Raw genomic sequence first — 24,864 nt, forward strand, 5'->3', positions numbered from 1 at the left:
TCTAAATGGTCAGAAGTTGTTTATGTAGCTCTGAATTGCTGAGCGACGCTCAGGAAGACCAGAGTTCAGCAAACGCTGGGGCTTTTTTTTCCCTGGGAGAGGAACCCGGCCTCTCTTGGGATTTCTGGACATGCATTCCAGATGAGTTCGAATCGGCTGGCTCTCCTCTGCCTGTCAGACTCACTTTTCACAGCGTTGTTAAGGGGCTGGGCATCGCTGCCCATCTCTACGGTTACCCTGAGGTTTGGAGTTGGGGTGAAAAGAGCCATTTCTGCGAGAAAACAGTAGATGCATACTATAGAATGACCATGGTAACGTCACTGTCCAAAGCACATGTTTCTGAATAACAAAGCTTTCAATGTGCCCGCAAACACCGCAAATGGATCCTCGGACCTATTTCATGGCAACCGTTTCCTCTTCCACACACACACACATACACACACAGACACAGACACACAAAGACACACACACACATTCCGGCTTGAAAGCCCCCTCGTATGGGTGAGACTCCAGGCCGGTAACGCTGCCTGTCTGGCCAATGTCCTCCCCCTAAAGACAGGTAGGTAAAACCTTTCAAAAGCCCCCTCTTCCGGCTTCTCAAGTTTAGGGTCCACCCCCCACCCTCACCCCCCTGCCGCTCCCCGCCAGTCCTCCTGAACTCGGCAACTCTCAGCCCCAAAGCAGAAGTGCTTCTCTGGCCAGGGCGCCTTAATGAGGCACCGCGTCTCCCGGAGGCCAGAGGTTTGGGTACCGAACCAGGTCGCGCCTCCTTGCGCCCCGCCCCGCCCCCCCCTCTCGGGTTGCAAAGGAAAGCGGCATCGCTTCGGTTTGTTCCCCATCGCTAAGCTGCGCATCCTCTACACGCCTGCTCAGTAACCGGCTTGATGGTCTTCGGGTGCCTGGGATTCAGGCTAGGTGCCCTTTCACAGCTCTGCTCGCGGGCACCAGGGCTCTTCTCCCGCCGACAGGGCTGGGCAGGTGCAGCCCCCCGGGCGCGCGCCTCCGCCGGCCGCGCACTGAGCATGCTCAGCTCGGCTGCGCGCCGGCTCCCGCCCTCCCCGCGCCTCTAGTCTCCGTCACGCGTCTCGCCCTCCTCGACGCTGAGGCGCCGGCGGCCGGAACTCCGTCGCTCCGGGTTTTTTGAGCAGCCGCGAGCGTGAGGAGGGAGGGGAGCGCGGCACCAGACATAGCACCGGCTTCAGCACCAGGATTGGTCGCAAGTAGGACGCTTTCGCCGCTACTCTGGGACCGTCGGGCTGTGCCGGCGCCGCACCCGAAGCGATAGCGGGCTCCGCGCTCAGGTGCTCAGGTAAGTGAGGCGCGAGCTGACGGGGTCCGCTCCAGACCGGGTGCGTGCTGCCCCGGGCACCCCGGCTCTCGGATTTGGAGAAAGAGCATGGTTCTCGGAGGCTGCCAGGTGGAGAAGGTCTCTTCGGGGCTCCCCCTCCTGCCGGGAGGGAGAGGGGCTGTGGGCCAAACCGCCTTGAGCCCGGTTACCCTGCGGGGTCGGGGCAGCCGACGCCGCGCGCCCTGAACCCGGAGGAGGCAGGGCACCGAGGACGCCGCCGTCCCCCCACGGCAACCCTTCTTTTTAGTCAGAAAATAAGTTTGTTGCGCAGCGAGGCAGCCGCAAAACAAGGAGCCCAGAGCCCGTAATGCTTCGGGAACCCTTAAAATTAGCTCCTCCGGCGGGTTCAGGCTGTAGCCCCCTCTCCGTGCGCCTTCGGCCCCGGAGCACGGTTCTTGGCAAGAGAGTTTCCCTCTGATGTTGTTACCCCGGGCTCCGAGGGCCCAGCTGCAGCCCACGGTAGAGGAAGGTGAACTTGGGCTGAGGTTTGAAGGGACTAAAAGATCAGAATCCCGTAGCCGTGGTGGAAGAAGCCGTGTTAGAACAGACGCTGATTTTCGGGGACGCGCACTGTGTGCCAGGCGCAGTGCTAAGCGCTGGGGGTGCAGCGGCGAACCACATCCACCAGGTCCCCGCTTTTGTGGCACGTACCTGGTGTACCCACGCGCTGCCGACGGAGCTTGTGGGGAGTAGCGTTAATTTTTCAGCAACTTCGGAGGGATTTGCAGTTTCCTTTGAAAGGCCAAGGCAACAACCTAGTCTCCCCTCCGGACCCAGACATCAGCGAGATGTGCGCCGGGCACCCCGTAGACACCAACGGGTTCGCTCTCCTTCTGGAAAGGAGGGCTCAAAACCTGCGTGCATTTCTTCTCAGTGTGCTTCGCGTATTTATATATTTTTTGTTTATGAAAGGTGTGGAGGTGAGGGTTAGGAGGACGTGGGCTCCTGAATCTCTCAGAACCACTCAGGGCGTCTGATGCATGGGAACATTCTGCAGCACAGCGGAGCTCCTGCAAGGAGGCGGCTTCGTGCAAGGCGAAGATTGGGAGGTTGGGTCGTTGGCTGGGGTCTACAGATTTGGAGCGAAGAGGCTTGCGGAGGTGTTCGTAGGGCCAATCAGTGTGACAGATCACCTTGGGTGGGTGGTCTGCGTGAAGGTGGGGTTGGATCTTGGGGTGTGTTGGAGGGTTCTTTGCAGGGAGGAGCTCCTGGGAGGAATGCTCGGCTCGTGGAACTTTTTCTAGTTTTCCTACCGGAATCAACATAGGGGCGGGGACATATTTGTCAGTCTTTTAATTGCTGGGGAAGCTCCTGCAGTTTACTGTGAAGAGAACTGGGTATTTCAAGGAATAATTCCACATAGCTGATTTGTTTGGACACTTACAATAGTAATTTGGAATGTGCTTTTATTTTTGTATTTTGAAGTTTATGGTTTATGTCCTTTAGGGAGAAGGGCAAGAGCATGAAGACTGTAGATTTCCATCCAGGCAGGTCCACGCAGTAGCACTGCCAGTCGGACTGATTAGCAAGTTTGTTTTCTCTGTGTGTGCCCAAGTGGGTGAAAAAGAACGTTGTGTCATGGAGGCAGGCACGTTGAGGTAGTTTTCCCAGCGTTGATGAGAAAACTCACATTTCACCCATAACTTTATTCTTGCTATCTTCATGTTGACTTCACTCAAGACTTGTGTGAATCAACACAAGGGGTGGTGAGAGTATAAGATTGATAAGGATCAAAAACAAGTTCCATGGGAATGTTGTTTTTTGCCACTTTATAAATTGCCATTGATTTTGTTTGTTTAAACTGACTTCCGCTGCTCTGGATTGATGAGGAGGGATCATGATGGTAAGCCCCATGATTATTTTCCAGTCTCGACCCTGCAAGTTTGCTGGCTAGCTTGAAAAACTGACCTTTTAAAATTAGGGGCTAAGACTATAGGAGACGCAACCTGCTGTTTAAGGGTGCAGGTCAGAGCCACCTGGAAATTACAATGGAGGCAAGTCTTCTTATTCGCAGCCTTTATACAAACACTTTTCATTTCCTTTAACCTGGGGGACTTTGTCTCCTCCAGTCAGTTGGCTGCCTCTTTCCCTAGTCATTTCATATTGGTAGGTCATTAAGGGTGGATAGAGAACAAGCCTTTCAAATAAAGTTGGCTTTTTTTGATTTTAAATCATCCACTTATTTTACATAGCGCTCTCTCCTTTTTAGTCAGAAGTAGGTCTTCGAATTTTCTTCCCTTTAAGCACTAAATCTTTTAACTAGATTTTTTTTTTTTCTTTTTCTGAAAGATACACAGGACATCTGTTACTTCAAGTTAGGTCTTAAAAAAAATAAAGGTAACCTGGACAATTAAACTTCTCAACAGAAAACTCCCCTTTATAATTCTGACTCTTTTCCCAAGTTTATATGATCATGGTTTCAACCTGTTTGATTCTTCTTTGTTTTATTTGAAGACATAGACATAATATACATTAGTTTCAGTGTTTCTTTTTATAAAAAGAACTTAATCTTGTATGAAACATGCTTTTATATGATTTTAATTGAATTAATCTATTTCACAGGGTAAGCTAAGAGATGTCTGTATACACAGATGTGGCGAGTTTTGTTGTTTTCATTTCCCATAACACAGTGTTTTAAGTCTGGTGAAGGAAACCAGATATATTAACTTAGACTTATTGGTCTTCATATTTTTAAAATTAGGTACCATGCAGCACTAAAAGTTATTTATAAATTACACACATGTACTGTTATGTTGATATACTACTTATAAAACATACCCAGAAAGAAACTAAAGGATAAGTTAAGTAAAAATCATGAAACAGAAGTTCTAATATTCTTTTTCTGTATCCCAGTGGATTGTTTTGTACAACCCCTAGGGTGTACGCCCAGCTTTGGAGATCACTGATGGATTGGTGTTTTTTACCTTTCTCTCCTTATCTGTGGCTCTCTCATTTATCATCTCTGATACTGTAGCCACTTGCAAAACTGCTAGGAATCTGTGTCTCCTGTAACAGATGAGTTAGGAACACTTGTTTCCCTGTCATGGACTCATAGGTAGATGAAATGAGGCATAAGAGATGAATGTGATCTAGGGGTCTTCCTAGATCTCCCAAGTTGGATATACAGATGAAAAAATATATGAAGTTTTCATTGAAAGGCTAAAATTCCAGTGGTCAGAAAGTGAGGAAACTAAGGAGTAAATGAGTGAGGGAAGGAAGGATACTTTTTGTGTTACAGTATTTACTGTGTGGAGGGTAGAAAGCCCATTTACCTTGGAGCAGATTGACCTGGACCTAAATGTGGCCCTACCACTTATTACATTCATGATATTGGACAAGATAGTTCCGTAACTTCTGTGAGCCTCTGTTTCCTTAGCTATAAAATTTGAATGACATCTATTTCAAAGCAGCGTGGTAGGTATTATACATAGGAGTATAGGTGTAGAGCTTGGCTGTATTAGATTGGGTAGGTTAAAAGCTATAACAAATGAATCGAAACGAAGTGTACTGCCTCAGATGCAACAAATGTATTTCTCATTCATGTAAAGTTCCATAATGCATGATCCTGGCAGCACTCCTCCAAGGTGTGATTTGAAGATCCAGCCTTCGTGCATTCTGTGTCCCTGCCACCTTTGGCAGGTTCACTGTGTTAATCTGCATCAAGCCATTGGAAGGAGAAAGACTTGCAGGGTGTTAACTGCCCAGATGTGGAAGTCATACATATCACTTTTGCTTTCATTCCATTGGCCAGAACTCAGTTATGTATGTGTGTATCTTACTATAAGGGAGTCTGGGAAATGTAGTTTAGCTGTGTTTTCAGGAAGGAGAAAAAAGGCTTGGGGAAATAGCCATCATTGTCTGACATTCTATTATTGTATGTGATATTTCCTCCATGTTCAATAAATTCTACTTCTTTTTTCTCCCCTCACCCCCACCCCAATCCCTGGTTTTCTTGGCAGAAAAACTAGAACAGATATAAGAAAAAATGATAGAAAGAGCTAATACATGCATAGTGTTTACTATTTTTGAGGTACTTTTCTAAGCACTTTGCCCCCCTAGATAGGAATTATTATTGTGTCTATTGTATAGATGAGGTAAATTAGGCTTAGAGAAATTAAATCATTTGCCCGACATAGCCAGCAAGTGGCAGAGCTGGGATTTGAACCAAGTTGTACGGCTCTAGAATTACTTTTCCTAGCAGTTTCACTATACTAGTTTTTTGTTCTTGCTGCAACATTTTTCTTGTTGTAGCCATTGGACCACCTTTTCTTTTCATTTATATAAAAAAAGTTGGAGGAGAATTAAAAAATCCTAAAGAAGATAAAAGATTGCATCTAGTCTGAAATATACTGGAGCAGAATTAAATGTGATATTGGTTTATCTTGAATACCTACCAGAATCGGGAGCAGATAGTTAAAGGAAGACCACCTTCCACGCCAACTAAATGCTTTCTCATTTCTGATAAACATATTGCCAGGGTTTCTTCCTTGAATTTTAACCTTCTTTTTAAGCTTTCATTTTGGAAATCCTGGGCTACCACTTTTTCTTTTTTAATTTTTTTTTTTTTTTTTTTTTTTTTTTTTTTGCGGCACGCGGGCCTCTCCCTGTTGTGGCCTCTCCTGTTGCGGAGCACAGGCTCTGGACGCGCAGGCTCAGCAGCCATGGCTCACGGGCCCAGCTGCTCCGCGGCATGTGGGATCTTCCCGGACCGGGCCACGAACCCATGTCCCCTGCATCGGCAGGCGGACCCGCAACCACTGCGCCACCAGGGAACCTGGGCTACCACTTTTATGCTGCAGTATGTGAAGTTAAACTCCTGTTCATCTCTTAGCCCAAGCAAATATCCTTTCTGGTAATTTCACAACTAAAGCATTCTCTCCTCACCTTCCCTTTGATCAAAGGCATTGCTGTTAATCAACATCCCCAAGTCCCAAGAAGCCTCCTCCTGTTCGCTCAGCTTTTCAAAACGGTTTCAGTATTTCCTGCATGACTGAAGGGACCGCTAGCTATTATCCTGGTATCCTCTGAACAAAGTGACCCCTCTTGTTCTCATCCTGTTGTCCCACTTCCATTAGAGAATCTGCCTCATCTCATCTTTCCTATGCATTTGTCTTTTACAAAAACACCTAGTACAGTTTTGGTTTCCAGTGGCCCCGGTGGAAATGTGAGGTGGTCACAGTGAGAGTGGACGTTTTGCCAGGACACTTCATACTTCCACATTAACTCATTTTTTTCTTCTTGTTCAGTATGTATTTGTGGCATCTTCACAATTAATTAATGAGAAGACACACATCTTCCCACCATGTAGGGAGGCAGATGTACTGTAAACTTATCAATCAACTCTCAAAAGCCCATGTTCATTTCCTTCTAACTTTCCCTGACCACTTGTCCTCAGAAATTTGTTTTATTTTGCTTTTTTTCCACTAAATTTGTCTCCCTTCCAGTATCCCTCACATCCATGCCATTTGTATGTGTGTGTGTTTTCAAGCCCCTTCTTGTGATTTAATGGCATTAGAGCGATGGAGAGGTTTACTCTCATGTTTTTAGACTCCCAAAGAGCTGAGTCCCACAAGGCCTTGTGAAAAGCTAATTCTAGCTGTTGTAACAGATAAACTAAATTTTCAGTGACTTGAAAAATCTTTATACTTCTTGCTCATGTGCAGTGCTCACAGCACAGGAGTGGCTTTCCATGGAGTCATTCAAGGAATCAGGTCCCTCCTCCTTTTGTGGCTTTGTCCTCTCCTGAGTCCCCACAGTCCTCTTTGTTCAGACAAGGTGTACGGCATTTGAGGAGAGAAGTGTCCTGACAGGTTTCAGAGGAACTTGTTTTAGGCTCAAGCCTGGGAACGGTTATCATGGCTCCTGCCCACATTCCACTGGGCAAAACTCAGTCACTTGGCCGTTGTTTACATTGCCTCTCTGTCTGGTCTACCCTTGCTGTCTTTTTCCACCATGTCTACTATATTTTGCACGAGGCTCAACTCAAATGTCACTCTGTTAAGCCTCCTTTTTTTTTTTTTCGGTATGCGGGCCTCTCACTGTTGTGGCCTCTCCCGTTGCGGAGCACAGGCTCTGGACACGCAGGCTCAGCGGCCATGGCTCACGGGCCCAACCCCTCCGCGGCATGTGGGATCTTCCCGGACGAACCCGTATCCCCTGCATCGGCAGGCGGACTCTCAACCACTGCGCCACCAGGAAAGCCCTGTTAAGCCTCTTTTGATATTACTGAGGAGTAAAGAATGTCTCCTTTCTCTGTACATATTCCTATTGTGTTGTTTTTCATGCCACTTGTATAATACCTATCATGAAAGTGACCAGCTCTCCCAGTTATCCCAAGACTGAGAGGTCCCCAGTGTGCTGGACATTCTTTGTTTGTTTGTTTTTTCTAGTTCATCTATTTTATTTTTAGAATATATTTGTCTTTTTTTTTTTAACTGAAGTATATAGTTGATTTACAATGTCATGCCAATCTTTGTTGTACAGCAGAGTGACTCAGTTATATGCATATGTACACCCTTCTAAAAAAATTATTCTTTCCATTATGGTTTATCACAGGATATTGAATATAGTTCCCTGTGCTGTACCTTAGGATCTTGTTGTTTATCCGTTCTAAATGTAATACTTTGCATCTACCAACCCCAAATCCCCAGTCCATCCCTCCCCCTCCCCCTCCCCCTTGGCAACCAGAAGTCTCTTCTCTATGGACATTCATTGTTAAAATCAGGAAAGTCCTGGGCAAATTGGGACAAGTTCATTACCATACCTACTACGTTGTAAAGTTACTTCACGTGTCACTCAGTACCATGTGAGTTTCTTGAGACAGTGGATAAGAGCTTGAAGTTTGGAGACAGATTTCTTACCAGTCCTGAGTCCATTATGTACTAGATGTATTATTGTGTGTGATAGCAAATTACCAACCTTTCTAGGTTTCTGTTTCATCAGCTGTATGATGGGATAATGTGCATTTTGTAGACTTGTTCAGATATTTAAAAGACATGGTAAATTAACTCACTGAGTGTATTGATGGACATATCCATAAATTTGGGTTGTACCTAAAGGTGCAGGAGTTTGTGAAGACTATGTGGAGTACTGCATGCAAAGTACTTAGTACATCCTAGTACTTAATACTAGTACCTAGCACTTAGAAAAGCCTAGTATGCTTCTAGTAAACAGTTTTTAATTGACTAATCTTACTTATATTGGAGTATCTCTTGCATAAAACATGATAGGCACCAAAAGGACAATTTAACTCAATATACGTGTTCATGGAGCATTAATGGTATTACAGGAGTTTGGGATAAGGGGAGCAAACAAGTCAGTGAGAGTGGTTAGGAAATATTTGGCAAAGATCTTCTGATGTTTGAAACTTGAAAAAGCAAGAGTTGGCTGCAAGATTAGTTTTTTGTTTTGACAGAGTTTTATTTTTCTTTCTTATTTAAAGCCAGAATCAATAAGTTTCATGGTTTGGAAAGTGAAAATATTTTCCATATTTAGGCAAGGTCAGTTTCAGCTCAGTGGTGCATTTCTGGGAAGGGAATTTGGTAATGAGAAAGTGAGGGTTAGGATGGCAGCACTCCTGATTCCACAATGAATTTGAGGTTCTAAGAAATGTATCCAGAAGTCTCCTTTGTTTTTACTACAATAAAATAGCTTTTCCACCTTTGGGCTAAACTTTTGTGTATAAAGTACTTTATACCCTGCACAATTGTACTAATATAACTTTGATAATTCATGTTGCCTATCACTTTTAGGTTTGTCATGGAAATTTCTAATGAGGACAGGTGTTAACCAGTGTGCTTATGCTGAAATGGGTCCCATTTGGAGAAGAAAAAAATAAAACAAATAAAAAATGACGTGACTCAAATCCCCTATAGGGCTTGATTCTAGGCACACTGCCATCATTTTGAGTTGTACACATTTATATTGTCATCTGTATTATGATTGCTCTTCAACTAGCAAATATAAATGTGGATGTTTTTTCTTTAGTGACTCATTTGATTAGCTATTAGCTAGCTATTGATTCTAGACTGCATGCAGATTAGTGAATTAATTGGGAGTCCAAGCAGTACTTTTACGCTATTTAATTAGGTGAATGACACCCGTAAAGAGAGAATATTTACTTAAGTCATGTTTCTAATTCCTAGTAAAAATTATAGCAAGAACATGGTTATCTAGAATTCTTGGAATTAAGTAATGGTAAATAGAGGTTTGTCTCTAGTCTAACAATAGGGATTTAAAAAAAATGGAAATCCATGTAAAACTATATTACTTTCCCCTTTAAACAGGCAGCTAAATATGATTTCCTTCTTGACACAGATCACTGTGATGAACATAGTCTAGTAGTTTAGACTAGAACCTTGACTGGCCTTTGAATCAGATCCACCTGGATTTGTCTGTCACCAGCTGTGTGATCTTGAACATGTTCCTAACCCTTACAAGGCACTTTAAAAAATCTGCAAATTGAAGTTGATCATGCCTACCTTGCAGAGAGGCTGTGAACATTAAATGACGTGAGTTTAATACTTTTGTACAGTGCACACAATACATTCTAAGCACTAAGCAAATTAGCCCTATACTATACTCTTGGCAGTTTATATAGAACACGGTACGTACAGCTGTTTTCTATATTTGTTGAGACAATGAATGTTATACCAGACTGTGCAACAGGATCCCCTCAGGTGCTGGTGAAACATAAGTCCCTATGCCGAGTGACCTCTGTCTGCTTTTCTCTGCCTTTCAGGGGGTCACATATGACTCCTTGCTTTGGTGAGCTAGCCATTTCTATTTACTTTTTCTTGTCGTTTGTGCAGTAGAAAAAATCAAATATACAAGCCATTCAAACTATATTTAATGGTTTGAATAGTTCTGAACGAGGCTCTGAAGGGCTCTTCCCTCCCCACCTTCTTGTGAGAGAACAGTACGGATATTTCATATCCATTTTTTTCTTTTTAAAATTTTTTATTGAGGAATGGTTGATTTACAAGGTTGCTCTAGTTTCAGGTGTACAGCAAAGTGAATCTGTAATACATATAGATATATCCACTCTTTTTCCCATATAGGTTGTTACAGAGTATTGAGTAAAGTTCCCTGTGCTCTACAGTAGGTTCTTATTAGTTATCTATTTTATATATAGTAGCGTGTATGTGTCATATCCATTTTCACTCTTCTCAGCTTCCCCTTCCCCTACTTCCTGACTGGGGTACTGAGAGGTACAGTAGAAACAGAAAATAACTTTCTTTGATAATATTGTCCCATGTATTTGTGATATGCTTTGCAGCAGCAGCCTGTTTGTGAAGATTTCTGTGTTACAGTTGTGGAAGGTTGGCTAGCTTGCCTGTGGTACTATAAACTTCATTCAAAAGTCTGTACTCTGAGTACATGATCTTTACTGTATAAAAAAGTTCCTTTTATTTTCTTTAGCACATTTCAAGTTCTCATTTACCATTTACTAGAACCTATCTAAAAATTCCTAGTCTGTTTGCTTTATTTTCTTTCTTGAACCTAATGGTCAGAATTGGAGACATTGAAACAATTCTATATACTGTTAAGGTGGTGGTAAGGTATGTATGTGCTCTGTGTAACATGGGTTTATTATGAATTTGTATTTCCATGAACTCTACTCAATTCTTTTATTAGTAACAATTTACTAGTATATTGTAATTTATATTTTGTGTTGTAACTGAAATTAGTACTTTTCTTTTAGACATTACTGTTATTCAAAGCAGCAGTCTTCTTCTGAATTAATGAGCTTTTACAAATTTTAGTAATTTTCTTATAATGTAGCTCCTTAAATCAATATATTAAGATTAACGCTTAAGAAAAGGGACATAATGTAATACAGTCCCCATAATAATGAGTTCCATGTTTTAGGTTGGGATTCAGTCTCCACAGATGGAAGCACTGTGTTATGTGATGTAAAAGAAAGGTAGTAGGTAGACTTGGTGATTGAAAACGATTTGATGATTCAAATTCTGGCTCTACCACTTGTATATTTGTAAGATTAGACCAAATTATTTAACACCCCTCAGGTTCATTTTTCTTATCTGTGTAATGTGGGTATTCTTGTAGGGTTGTGAAGACTGAAGTGAGCTAATGCTATATACACATAGCCTGGTGCCAGGCACGTAATTAGATGATCCCTAAAAATGTTGAGTTTATCATTATGATCTTATTCTTCTCATACAGTTATTCAGTATGATAGCTATGTTGTTGATGAAATATGTGAAAGTTATGATTTACAAATTTGAAATGTTATTCTTTTAAAATACTCAATAAAGTGATGTATGTTTGTTCCTGTGTCTTTATCCATGGATAGACAATGTGATCTCTCTTGGCTGCATAGAAACAGGAGAAGGCATCCTTTCCATGGCACGTTGTTTTATGGTTGACCATTACAGAGAGCCACTGTATCAGGACTGAGATGCGATTAGCACTGTTTGAGATTTCATTTTGGAGAAATGGTTTTGGCTATGGTCAAGAGTCTTATTTATTATGAAGAATGAATTACTGAATGGGCTCTCATCTGTATTCTTTCCACTTCAGTTATAGCCCATCTTACCATGCTGCAAAAAGAAATGCTGACATGTGACAGAGTAGAAATATAAAAATGTTTCCAGTTGCTCTCAGTCAAATGTGATTCAAAGTTTTAAAAAGGTTTATACAATTTTTAAAAGTGTGTGATACTGGCAGTATTGGGGAATGACTTTCTGTTTACTTGGGAGAATATCAGTCTACATAGTCTCTTTATGGGTGCTTTGAATTTCGAAAGGTAGAAAGCATAACAGTAATGACTGGTATAATATACTTGCAGTGAAGGAGTTTTACATATTTGAAGAGAAACAAGCTAATGTTATTTTATTTTCCATGTGTTTGTATAGAATGAAATATTTTTAGTAATTTTATTTTGAATGCTTCTCTACTTCCTCCTTGTTTGTAGGTTTACTGTGCAAACCTACAAACTGTGTTTTTGGAATTCAAAACTACTTATATATTGTTTTATTTATAGTTCATCATTTAACCTCATTACTTAGATATTTTAATTACCTTTATATTTGTTTCTATAATTTCTAACACATACAGTGAGAACTTACTGTTTTTCTTTGTGTTTTACATCCCTCCCCACCCACTATCTACTAAGCTAACTCACATCCGGATCTTAATTCATTGACAGACTTCCATCTGTTAATTTATAACCTATAGAATCTAAGTTTGGGGCTTTGTATGGAAATTGGCTTGACTGCAGGCTTCTAATCATTCATGCCCGGGTGTTCTCTGCTGTTAGATTATTTCCCAAGTGAACTATGTATCACAGTTTTTAGGTAATTCTTTGGAGCACCAGACCACGTGTTCATGAATGTCCTGAAGTATACATTTTCAGTGGAAACAGTGGTAGAATTCCTGCCATTTCTGGCTTCTTGGGCTTTCAGATGTTAGAAAAAGCTACAGAAACATAATTACACTGCTGGATTTCACCCCTTGCAATTATTTGAATTACCTGGAGTGAGTAACTGAAGGGGTGGAGGGGCTGTTTCTCTTATGTCTGAAAATAATATAATGAATTGTCCATCAATAGGGATTATTTGAGTTTGCTATTGATCCTTGATGTTGTGTACCCTACTTCTCATTGACTAAGAACATCCGTTTTAGCGAGACCTAGGTATACAGGGTAGGTATACGGTGTGTAGTTCAGAACAGAATATCATTCCTATGGGTAATTTGCCCAAGACCTTACTGTCATTGTAGTCCATAGATGAGTATTTCATGGGAGTCTGTGCAAAATGCAGAACTTTGGCCCCCACATCACACCTTCTGTATCAGAATCTTCATTTTCTTATGTGATTTGTGTTCACATTAAAGATTGATAGGCATTGATTTACCTCATATTCTTTTTTAAAAAAAATAATTTTCTTATTTACTTTACTTAAAAAAAAAAAAAAAATTTATGGCCGCAGCTTGCAGGATCTTAGTTCCCTGACCAGGGATTGAACCCATACCCTCAGCAGTGAAAGCACCGAGTCCTAATCACTGGACCACCAGGGAATTAAGATTTACATCATATTCTTAACTAACTGAACCAACTGCTTCCCTGCTGCTAGTTATAAGTGTCAAACATATACTCAACATGCTTAATTATATATTAAGGACCCAATACTGCAGGATTAAAGATAGGTACAGTAGGCTAGTAGCGCTTGGCCAAAGGATGATCAGAATCTAGATGGGTAGATAAAATATATAGATATGTAACTCACATCCATTGTAGCTAACATCAGAAATTCAGGTAGAATATGGTCAACGTGAGCGGAATAGACAGTGCTTTAGAAATCATTGTAGGGAAGTGGTTTTCTTTCTTGGAAACGTGTTCTCATCATGTTCTTCTTGAAGCTCTTAGCAGTAGAGTATCTCAAGCCATTTTTGCTTATGTTGAGGTCAGGATCTTGAGTACAATATCTACCATCTTACCCATCATTGTAATTGATCAAGCTTTAGTGAGTTCTTACATAGCCTATATATATATATACACACACACACACACACACACACGTATACACACATATATGTATATGTGTGTGTGTGTATGAAGAGACACGTATAATGTGCTTTCAAGGAGCTATTTGCTTGGTGTGAAAAGACAACTCAGATTACAATGTGATGTGGAATATTATGGTGGCCGTTGCAAAGAGATTATGGGGAAGAATTGATAATTGAGTTAAAGTGAAAAGATGGACAGAATTTGCAGGTTGGGTTTAGAAAGTACACTTAAGAAAAAGGATATAGTGTGTACAGTGGCACGAGGTCATGAGAGAAATGGCGTGTTCAGGGAATGGCAAAGAGCTGAGTGTGAGTGGACCTTTGGGATGTAGGAGGGTGGCGGCAGGATCTTCACCTTATACAAATGCATAGACCAGAATGTGAATGATGCCCCAAGAGTTGGGCAAAGAACAAAGATAGTGTGATTAGTGCATCATAGAATTGTATGAAGTAGCATCTTTGGGGAATAGGAGAAAACTGAGCTGTATCCTATAGGCCATAGAAAGCCATTACACGATTTTAAAGGGCTGGAATGACGTCAGATTGCTAAATTTGAAAAATTCATCCAAATTTAATGTGGAAATCTGAATGATGGGTTGGGGGTGGTGAGTTGAGTGGCATCTGTAACCTGTCTAAGCTTTTAGATGTGTGTCTGACCTATGAATATTTCTTATTTCCTATTTTCTGATCATGTTAATTATGTAAGATTATAGTAAACTGGGTACAAACGTCCATTCACATTTTATTTATATAAAATATTTATACTTGTTTAATGTATTTCATATTTAAATCCAGTATACATAGGGATTAGTAAGTAATTTGGGATTTAAATTAGAAAACTAAGAAAGTGAGGAAACAGCAACTGTTCTTAAACAGATAATGGAAAAAAAAGCATTACACAAGGTAATTAAATGCTTTTATATTGTAGCATGAGATTTGTCTTCTGGCAGTAGGTTTCCAAATGTACAATTTCAATTGAGTACAAGACACTTTTTTTTTTCCGTTTAAAAACGTTTTATTTGAGATGTCAGAGGTTTACATGGCAAGGTATCCAGTGCCCATCTGCTATCCCCCCATATTTTCTGGCTTCATTCCATATTGCTCTCCCGTGGCTATGGTACATTCCTTTGCTAATAACATTTGCTGTCCTTAGACATTGTTAAAGGGGAACTGATGCTGTTTGACAACATTTCAAGTAGTAGCCATTGATACTGGATATTTTAAAAATTTAATTCACCAGAACAAGCTTACTTTCCTAAGAGTAAAATCACTTCCACTGTATGTGGTCTTGTAGGTTGATAAATCCAGAGCCCACTCTCCCACTAAGAAGTGGTCCAGGACGTCTTTCTTCAGCTGGCCCTTCCTCCGTCCCAGTATATGAAAGGTGCAGGCATATGACCAGCACCTCTGAATGCATGGATTATCAGATCCTCTCTCCTCATAGGTAGAATCATGAGCTCAGTAACACAAGGATGAAGAAAGAGTTGGAGCGGTTATTCTTTGTACTGTGTCAGTGTCCTGGCCAGACTGCCCAGTGGTATCTGCTCCTGGGGAATTTGAGAGCTGTTTGATTCCCACGTTCTCTCTTTATCTTATGATCTCCTTATATACTTTTATAGAGTATCTTCTTCCCTAGGTTCTCAGAGGTCACTATTCTTGCTTGCAACCCAAGGACTGTAAAGAGTTTCTCCTAGTATTTGGAAATGTTTGGAGGTGCTTCTTATTTGCGACATGCCTTATAGTGTTATGCCCTCATCTTTCTGTCAAGAACTTCTGAAGCACAGACACAAAGGTTATTTTTTCAGGGTGCGCTACTCATTAGTTTGAGGCCTCTCCAGGAATTTGGAAAAGTCATCCCCTTGGAGAGCCTATGGCATTTTCTTCAGTTTACGGTAACTACTCTCATGCCGATGTTCTGCAGGATGGGGAACTTGGCTGGGAATTCGGTGTGTAAATCCCCCTGCCTATCTCTGGCTTTCAGTTTTGGGTGAGTGTTTTTTTTCAGAAGGAGTTCTAACATCTCATACAACTGCAGATGCCAAGGTGTTTCTTAATAAGCTTGTTCTTCTCTGAATAGTTCATATCAGCCAGTACTTTCTGATGTTTGATAAAATCAGCAGCTGAAAGTTCCCTTCTTGGTCTAGTCAGTGCTTAATGTCTTTTGTGCAAATGTGTTTCTGGAGGCTCTGTTATCACAGTAAGGAGCTAAAGCATAGATCTGTGGGCGTACCTTGCAAACTTGTCATTAACTCTGGGAACCAGGGCTCTTGGTATTTATGGGCTGAGACTTAGTCTTTGTCCAGTGTGCCTTATAGGAGTCTGAGCATAAAAGTCTCTGAGTGTAACTTGGGCCTGGTGTTCATAATTGAGTTGCACCCCAGGCCTGATGATCTTCTAATACTCTTTCATATGTAGTCATGCACCACTAAACTCTTGTTGATCTTCTGTTAGAAGCAAGGCATTGCAGAAGGCCTAGTGTCAGATATAAAGACCCATTCCCTGCCTTCAACTTGGAAGTGGAAGAGGAGGCCATGATTATAGGAGTGAATATAAAGTCTCTGGGGTAATTGCTACAAAATATGATCCTCAGAAAAACCTGGCACTTTAGAAGAAAGTAAAGATTCATAGCCCCACTCTAGAGGTACTGAATAAGAGTCCCTGGAGATGAGGTTTAGGTTACTGTATTTTGAATATGCTCCCCATGTGATTCTGACGTTCAGCCAGGTTTAGGAAGTAGAGCATGTTCTGCAGAACACAAATTCTTCAAGGTATAAATAAGATTCCCTTTAAAAAAAATCTCAGCAGGACCGACCTTAGGAAATTCTGGATTTTAAATAGGTTTTCTTACATTAGAATTTCTCAGCATCTTTATGTGCCTTGTGAAAATACGTTTCTGAAATTTATTTGACTAAGGTCTTTCAGGCTGCTGTAACAGAGTACCATAGACTGGGTGGCTTATAAGACGACAGAAGTTTATTTCTTACAGTTATGAAGGCTGGGAAGTCCAAGATCAAAGTGCCAGCATATTCAGTGTCTGCTGAGGCCCACTTTCTGGTTCTTAAATAGCCAACTTCTCACTGTAACCTAACATGAAAGAAGGAGCAAGAGAGCTCTCTGGGGTGTTTTTCATAAAGACACTAATCCCATTTGTAATGGTTCTGCCTTCATAACCTAATTACCTGCCAGAGTCCCAACCTCCAAATACCATCACATTGGGAATTAGGTTTCAATATATGGATTTTGAAGGGACATACACATTCAGTCTACAGGAACTGAAAAACAACCTCCCTCCCCAGTGCAAAGATGGTCTACGAAACATCTAGTGCGGTGGCTCTCAGCCATGGCAGTGCATTAGAATCATTTGGTTTAGTTGGTTTGCGGTGAAGGTGGGTTCTGGGTAATATAATTTTTTAAAGCTTCCCAGATGACTTTATTAAATGCAGCAGGGTTGAAGACCATAGATATTGTGGTATATTCTTTGGAATACGTGTTGGGACATTTAGTCCTAGTATGTGTTCCTTATCACCCAGGTTATTTTGTTTCGCATCTGTCAGGTAGTTTTACTCAATTTATATCTCTCATGTCATATTTTTTAGAGTAGGTTTTCAAATGTCTTTTTTTGTGATTATGATAGAAACTTCTTTTTAGGAGTTGGAGCCCTTGGAGACATTCTATGAGAAAAAAATATACATGGGCTTCCTAAGTAAATTTTAATCAGAATGAGTAATGTTAATCATATACTCACAATGTACCAGGCAAGTTGCTAAATGCCTTTATTATATTATCTCATTTAAACCTATAATGATCCTATGAGTTAGGTGCTGTGATGACCTCTAGGTCCTAGATGAGATAACAGAGAATCAGTTATCAGTTATTAAATAACTCAGTTCACACAGGTAGGAAATGGCCACACTGATGTCATATCCCCGGTCTGCCTGCCTGTGAGCTAAAGCTTTTAACCAGTATGGATTCATCACTAAAGTAGAGATTTTTATATTTAGTGATCAGTATATGGTTAAAAGACCTAAGCATGTGCACATTGCTTTCAGAACTACATTTTATTGCAAGGATGGTGCATCTTCATAAACTATAGGGGTTTGGGAATACATACTAAATGTTAAGAACCATTTTAAAATAGGAAGATTTTCAGACAAACATTGGTATATGAATGTAAATAGAATTTTTGCAGTTATAATAGATTGGTAAGTTGTGTATGTAATTTTATATTCATTATTCTGAATTTATTTGAATATTCAAAATTCAATGTATAAATATATTTTTCTTACAGCTAACCTTCCAAGTATTGCTAAGATTCTAGAAAATATTGAGTTTGATAGATTTTTGTTACTCTGGCCACAAATCTAAACAAAGGGAAAGAGTGCTTTTGACTACTGGCAATAAAACTCAGTTAAGGGGATTTATGTATGGGTCCAAATGCATGCTTATTAGTTTCCCAGAACATGATGTTTCCTTTTAAAAGTACATGCCTGGGCATCCAGTTATGACAAGTAGAAAAAGTTTCCAGTTGCATGTCTTTCATTTTCCCAGAGAAGATAAATTGTGTAATGTGTAAATGACAGTACAGAGTCTTTTTGAAGTGTAGTGATTTCATCTTATGTGTCAACTTGGCTAGGCCACAGTCCAGATATTTGGTCAAACACATCCAGATGATGCTATAAAGGTATTTTTAAAGATGTGATTAACATTTAAGTAGGGACACTATGAATAAAGCAGATCAATAATGTGGGCCACATCCAGTCAGTTGAAGGCCTTAAGAAAGACTCACGTCCCCCAAGGCAGAGGACAATCTACCAGAAGACTGCTTTTGGACTCAAGGTACAACCTCAGCTCTTCCCTGTGTCTGTAGCCTGTTCTGCAGATTTTGAACTTGCCAGCTTCCATAATCACATGCGCCAGTTCCTTAAAATAAATCTCTATCTCTCTCTCTTTCTAATACATATATATTTTGTGTGTAAATGTACACACACATACACGCACATACATTCTCTTGGTCTGTTTATCTGGAAAACCCTGACTACTACACCAAGATTCCTTACTCTCCCTGTTTAAAGAAGGTTCTCCCATTGTTTTTCAAATAATTGACTTGGATGTTCTTGTCCACAGTTGCCATCATACTTTTGCAGAATTATGAGCAGTGGATGGCACCAAATTCTACCCTCTCTAACACTGGTGATGTGTCCCCATGAATTGGGCCATTTCATAAATGTCATAGAGAGTAAATGGGGGCACAGAAAGTTCAAAATGGCATGTCTCGCTCCTTGCAAATTTGTGGTATTACAGGTTTTCAGGTATGGCTTTGGTCTTCTAGTCAAAATAGGGTAATTTAGAAAAAAGTGAATGAAATATCCTACAATTCACTTCATTCATCCATTTTACTTATACATATTGACCGCTGCTCTGTGCTAGGGGCAAGTTAGGTCATGTGGGTAGGAAAAAAAAAGAAAAACAGACATGCATCCTGCTTCATGGAGCTTAGGGTCTGGTAGGGGAGATGGAAAAAAGTGTTAAATAACTAATACTTATAATAAAAATAATTATAAACTGAAATGGGTGCTCTGAAGGAGAGAATGATGGTGCTAAGCTAGAGAGGAAGGTGGGAGGGATCTACTGTAGATGGCTGAGTGAAGCAGGGCTTCTTAATGAATATGAATTTTGAGACCCAAAACTTGAGAAGAAGCTAATCATACAAATAACCAGAGAAGAAAGTTCCAGGCAAAGAAAATAGCATGTAAAGGGACAGGAAGCAAGGAAGAACTTGATTCGTAACTTGACTTCATGTGTAAATGAACAAGTGGTCTTTGGTCAAGAAAGCCTTAGCAAAGGCTGAGTGAAGGAAAATGCTGGGAGTGAAAGCTGTGAAGAGAATGATGCAGGAAACTGGTTCCACTGGGTAACTGAAGTTAGTTTAGCTGGATTCAAGTTTGAGAGTATATTTGAGAGATAATATTACCTTTAATATTAATAATATTATGTTTAACCAGTTTTTCAATATGTTTAACTTCCGTATTACTTAAACCATACATGAGGCATTTAGGTAATAGAGAAATATTTTCTGTTTTGGGTATGAATATGACCATGATGAGCATGGATTGCTGTCTAAGTCTAGCTCATGGATATTTGTCTAGAGATTATAAATCTTAGAGTGTCACATTGTTGGTCTGGAAGGTTCTCCATACTTTAAGAGGCTATCTCGGTATCTCAAGTCACTTGAAACTACGCTTACTGACTTTTGGAATTTTAATTGTATGACTGTTTATTTTCTTCTCATCTCCTTTCCCTGCTTCTCCCCCCACTTCCTCTACCTTTTTTCTTTTTTTAATCAAGTCCTTACCAAAAGCTTAGAAGTCAGTACAGCACTGAATATGGTAAATATATCATTTCAGTTGTAAAAAATTAGGTGCCTGGATATGTGCGTCCTCCAGTTCTGTAGAATTGTAAAATAGGTCACTCTAGAACTTGTGCTGTATATGAAGCCCCTCACTGAATAATTTAAGCAAATCTCTAACTTTCAACTTGGCAGAGTTTTCATTTCATATCTTGAAAAATTCAGGTATACAAACTCAGATGAACAGTTAAGGTAATTATCCATGTTATTTAAAAGAAAAAAAAGTCTGGTACTGATGAAGAAATAGGGTCTGGGACCTTGATTCATTTGGACTGGCTATTAATGTTGTTGAATTTTCCTGGATAATGTCTGAACTTTCAGTTTCACTTTGCCTTTATAACACTTTGTATTTTTAAATTATTTTTCCGAAAGGTTATATGTCTGTGAGTGTGCATTTTAATAGTATAAAAGGGTATCTGGTCAAAACTAAGCTTCCTTTCTGTCACCTTCTATTAGCTCTCTCTCCTAGAGGCAATGCCACTATTATTTGTCTTTCCAGAGATATTTAATGTATATGAGCACATATATATTGAGATACTTATTCAATAAAAAAAGATATGTGACTGTTTACTATAAAAACAATGGCATGGGCTTCCCTGGTGGCGCAGTGGTTGAGAATCTGCCTGCTAATGCTGGGGACACGGGTTCGAGCCCAGGTCTGGGAAGATCCCACATGCCGCAGAGCAACTAGGCCCGTGAGCCACAACTACTGAGCCTGCACGTCTGGAGCCTGTGCTCCGCAACAAGAGAGGCCACGATAGTGAGAGGCCCACGCACCGTGATGAAGAGTGGCCCCCGCTAGCCGCAACTAGAGAAAGCCCTCGCACAGAAACGAAGACCCCACACAGCCAAAAATAAGTAAATAAATAAATTAAATTAAAAAAAAACACAATGGCATGGAATATCCTTTCCTTACTTAAAGATAAATCTTAGACATCAGTCTATGCATAGCTATCCCTTGCTTACCAGTGACGACTCAGAATATTTATTCCCTTATACCAAGACCGTAATACTAGACCCCTGATCACCATCATTTATGCTCTTTACAGGCCTTTGCTACTGTAAACATTATTTTTTAAACATATGTGAGTGTATCTGTAGAGCAGATTCCTGGAAGAAGCATTGGAATTTCTTAGTTAAGAAGTAGTGCATTTTGCATTTTTAATATTTGTTATTTCCAGATTGCCCTCCAAAGAAATGATCACAATTTACATTCTCCAAATAATGTCTTTATCCCTTTTGAAATGATGTAGTAGCCCCTTAGTGATTAGCAGAAGTTCATTCTATAATCAATGTTAGCGATTTTCACAAAGCCTTACAAACGATCATGTACCCAGGCAGAACAGCTTATATTAGGGCATTCTTGTGCAAGGTCATAATTGTTGTTGTTTCTATCCTTTCCAGCTATAAGAGCTCATTAAGGCCTCTCAGCTACAAGGTTGCATGTTATATTATGAGGTATTAGGTGCTACAGGTAAGACAGTGTCGTGACTGGACAGTCAAAATTGGTCTTCGATTTTGTGCAGCGGATAGAAGATGCCAAGAATATATGTTCTTAACTTAGGGCAGCCTCAGGATTTGGTTACCAAAGTGATAACCTAACTGATCTTTGGAGAACTTGCAGTCAGGTATATTAACAGTGAATAATAGCTCTCATTTGTTGAGCATTAACAATATGCCCAGAATCTTTGCCTATGTTATTTCTACTCTTTACAACAACCCTCCAAGGTGGGCATTATTATCTGCACTTTACAGTTGTGGAGAAATAAGTTCAGAGAGGCTGAGTGCCTCTCAACGTCTAATAATTGGCAGAGCAGGAATTTCAGGAAAAAGCCTAATAACTAATCATTGTCAGGACCGCCATTTCAGTTCTAAAGTCTCTGTTCTCTCCTCCACATGGCACCAATATTTTTGATGTAGAGATACCTACTTCCGTATGATTATTTCCCTTTTATTTTTCATAATTTCAATTGGCCATTAGAATCACTCTGCTAATCTTTGTGCATTGAAAAGGTCCTTGTTATCAATATTCTGGAAATTTTAGACAGTGCCTTGTCTAAAGAATCCCTATCTTTTGTTGGTCCAGCTTTTGTACCCCTGCTGCTTAGCATCCTTCTAATATGCCTGCTATAGTCTGCTAGTCCTGAATCCAGCAGTGCCGTGTCCCCTGGCAGCACCCACAACCTAACGTTTCTGAACTGACATCTCACAAGATTTATTGAGATGCTGTAGTTTGTTCTTGCACCACACTGACCGTAATTAGTTGCTGACATAGGATGATTTATTGTTGGAAATTTCCTTAGAAATTTACTTTGTGTTTTGGGGCTAAGAGATGAGTGTTAGAGTTTCACATTTACATCTCTGTCTTGCACCACTTAACATATCAAAACTACATTTGAGTTCACCAGGCAGCTTGACCTCATAGGGAAGGTCATCCCAACTCTAAGTAAAACTGAAATGTGTAGCAATTAAGAGCAGTGAAGAAGCTACGTGACCAAATCAATTCTTCTTGATTAGGCCCTGGTTGAATCTTTAAAGATATAAACAGATGAAAAGAATTTAAGATGTGGGCTACTCAAAGCCAAGAATCCAGGTAAACATCTAACGATTCTACAAAGACAAAGAAGCCAGAAAACGAAACCCTAGGCCCTCAAAGCATGAAGAGCAAGTAAGAGGAATCTGCCTGTGGCAAGGCTGACACAGAGAATGCAGGTCAGGGAAAAACCACTCACAAGAGGTTGGCAGCATATCCTGTCTGAGAGTCTGTCAGAAGAAGCCAGGTAAACTTCCCAACTCACTGACAGATTTTGGAGAAGTGAAGCGGTAGGGGAGAGAGGAAGGAGTTATCCAAAAAGTATGAGCAGGGTAACAGAAAGAAGAGGTCAGCACCAACTTCCATTCTCACTTGTTTTGTCACCCCCATTAACCATGCCAACGAGGTCAACTAGTTATGTTGTTTAACTGGGTCAGTTTTAGGTCATGGTGGCTTTCTTGGTAATAGATTATTTTCTCTTTTTTAAGTCACACATTTCTTAAAGCTATTGTCTGCATTAAGACTTCTGGGTCCCTCAGTTTTTTGGTTTTGTGTGTGTGTGTGTGTGTGTGTTATTTTTATTATTTTATTTTATTTTATTTTAATAAATTTACTTATTTTTGGCTGCGTTAGGTCCCTGTTGCTGCGTGAGGGCTTTCTCTAGTTGCAGTGAGTGGGGGCTACTCTTGGTTGCGGTGTGCAGGCTTCTCATTTCAGTGACTTCTCTTGTTGCGGAGCACAGGCTCTAGGTGTGCGGGCTTCAGTAGTTGTGGCACGTGGGCTCGGGGGTTGTGGCTCGCAGGCTCTAGAGCGCAGACTCAGTAGTTGTGGCGCACGGGCTTAGTTGCTCTGTGGCATGTGGGATCCTCCTGGACCAGGGCTCAAACCCGTGTCCCCTGTGTTGGCAGGCGGATTCTTAAACACTGCACCACCAGGGAAGTCCCTGCGTGTGTTAATTTAAAAAGTTCTGTTATAGTTAGGATTTCCCTTCTGATGGGTATGTTTGACATCGATTGTGACTCCGTGTTGTTATCAGAAGCCCTTCCCATAGTGTATCTTATCACACGCATACCCTGACTGTGGAATTGTGGACATAGCCGTTTGACTGTCTGAATATTAAACATCTTATGCCTTTATGGAGTGTCCACCAATGAACACTTTCTAGGCGCTCACTGATCTCTATCTAGTTAGATCCCACAGACTCTAATTTAGTAGGGTAGAAAATGCATAATAACATCTCCATTGTGTGCTATGATGTTTTCTTGTTCATATCTCTCATTAGAGTGTGAGATAATTGACTGTTTCTTCCTTGTCTGTGTTCCCAATGCATGTGGCATTTGTGTGTGCCTCACAGTTCCTAGTATTAAAGTCCTCAGTAAATAAAGGTCTGAGTAAATTTTACTTTTGGTTCCTTTATCTGACACCTTTTCTTATACTTTCTGGGTAATAAGAAGTAGAGATCTGTGTTTCTAGTAGATTTATGCCTTATAATTAAGAAATATTGGTTTGATACTTTTTTGTCCTGTGGACTTTATTTAATCATTAACTAATAAGATTTATTGAGCACCTTGCTGTTCTATAGCCAGTATACTTGATGGTGTTAGCTCCTAAGCACATAATTGTTTTGAATGGAATAATAATTTAGGTGAATTTGATATAGAAAACTAAGGGCTGTGTGTTAAAAAAAATTCAGCCGAGTAAATTTTAAAGATCGTATTGGCTTTATTCAATGATTCATGAATCCCATCTAGCAAATAGAAAGGAAATCCAAGCTGTATATAAAAAAAAAAGACTTTTATAGTCAGCAGTGAGAGGGAACAAGGAGGTTATACCAGCAAAAAGTGGATTAGTTGTGGCAAGGTCACTTTCCTTTAGGGGATGGCAGGGGTCTTATCAAGTGCATTAACCACTAGTGCTGACCAGGTGATTCCAGATTGACTTGTTTAAGATTCTGTTCCTTGGAGAGGCTGAAACTGTAATTAAGTTAGGTATTAAGTCTCTGGTTGGTGACATGGGGCTTAGCACAAGTGACTCCACATGGGTTCTGTT

The 24,864-nt window shown here is 40.5% G+C and overlaps 1 protein-coding gene across 3 annotated transcripts in view; it reads left to right on the forward strand.

Annotated features, from left to right (window-relative positions):
* The first annotated feature begins 1,111 nt into the window (after window positions 1-1,111).
* CNTN4 (contactin 4) overlaps window positions 1,112-24,864 on the forward strand; it is a 977,605-nt gene continuing 953,852 nt past the window's right edge. For 2 of the 3 annotated variants that reach the window (XM_067755248.1, XM_067755246.1), the window contains exon 1: window positions 1,112-1,309. The gene's annotated coding sequence lies outside the window, so the exon portion shown is untranslated. The remainder of the gene's footprint in view (window positions 1,310-24,864) is intronic. The other variant, XM_067755236.1, reaches the window with a different exon arrangement.

The sequence above is a fragment of the Pseudorca crassidens genome, chromosome 10, assembly GCF_039906515.1.
Source record: "Pseudorca crassidens isolate mPseCra1 chromosome 10, mPseCra1.hap1, whole genome shotgun sequence".
Classification (NCBI taxonomy): domain Eukaryota; kingdom Metazoa; phylum Chordata; class Mammalia; order Artiodactyla; family Delphinidae; genus Pseudorca; species Pseudorca crassidens.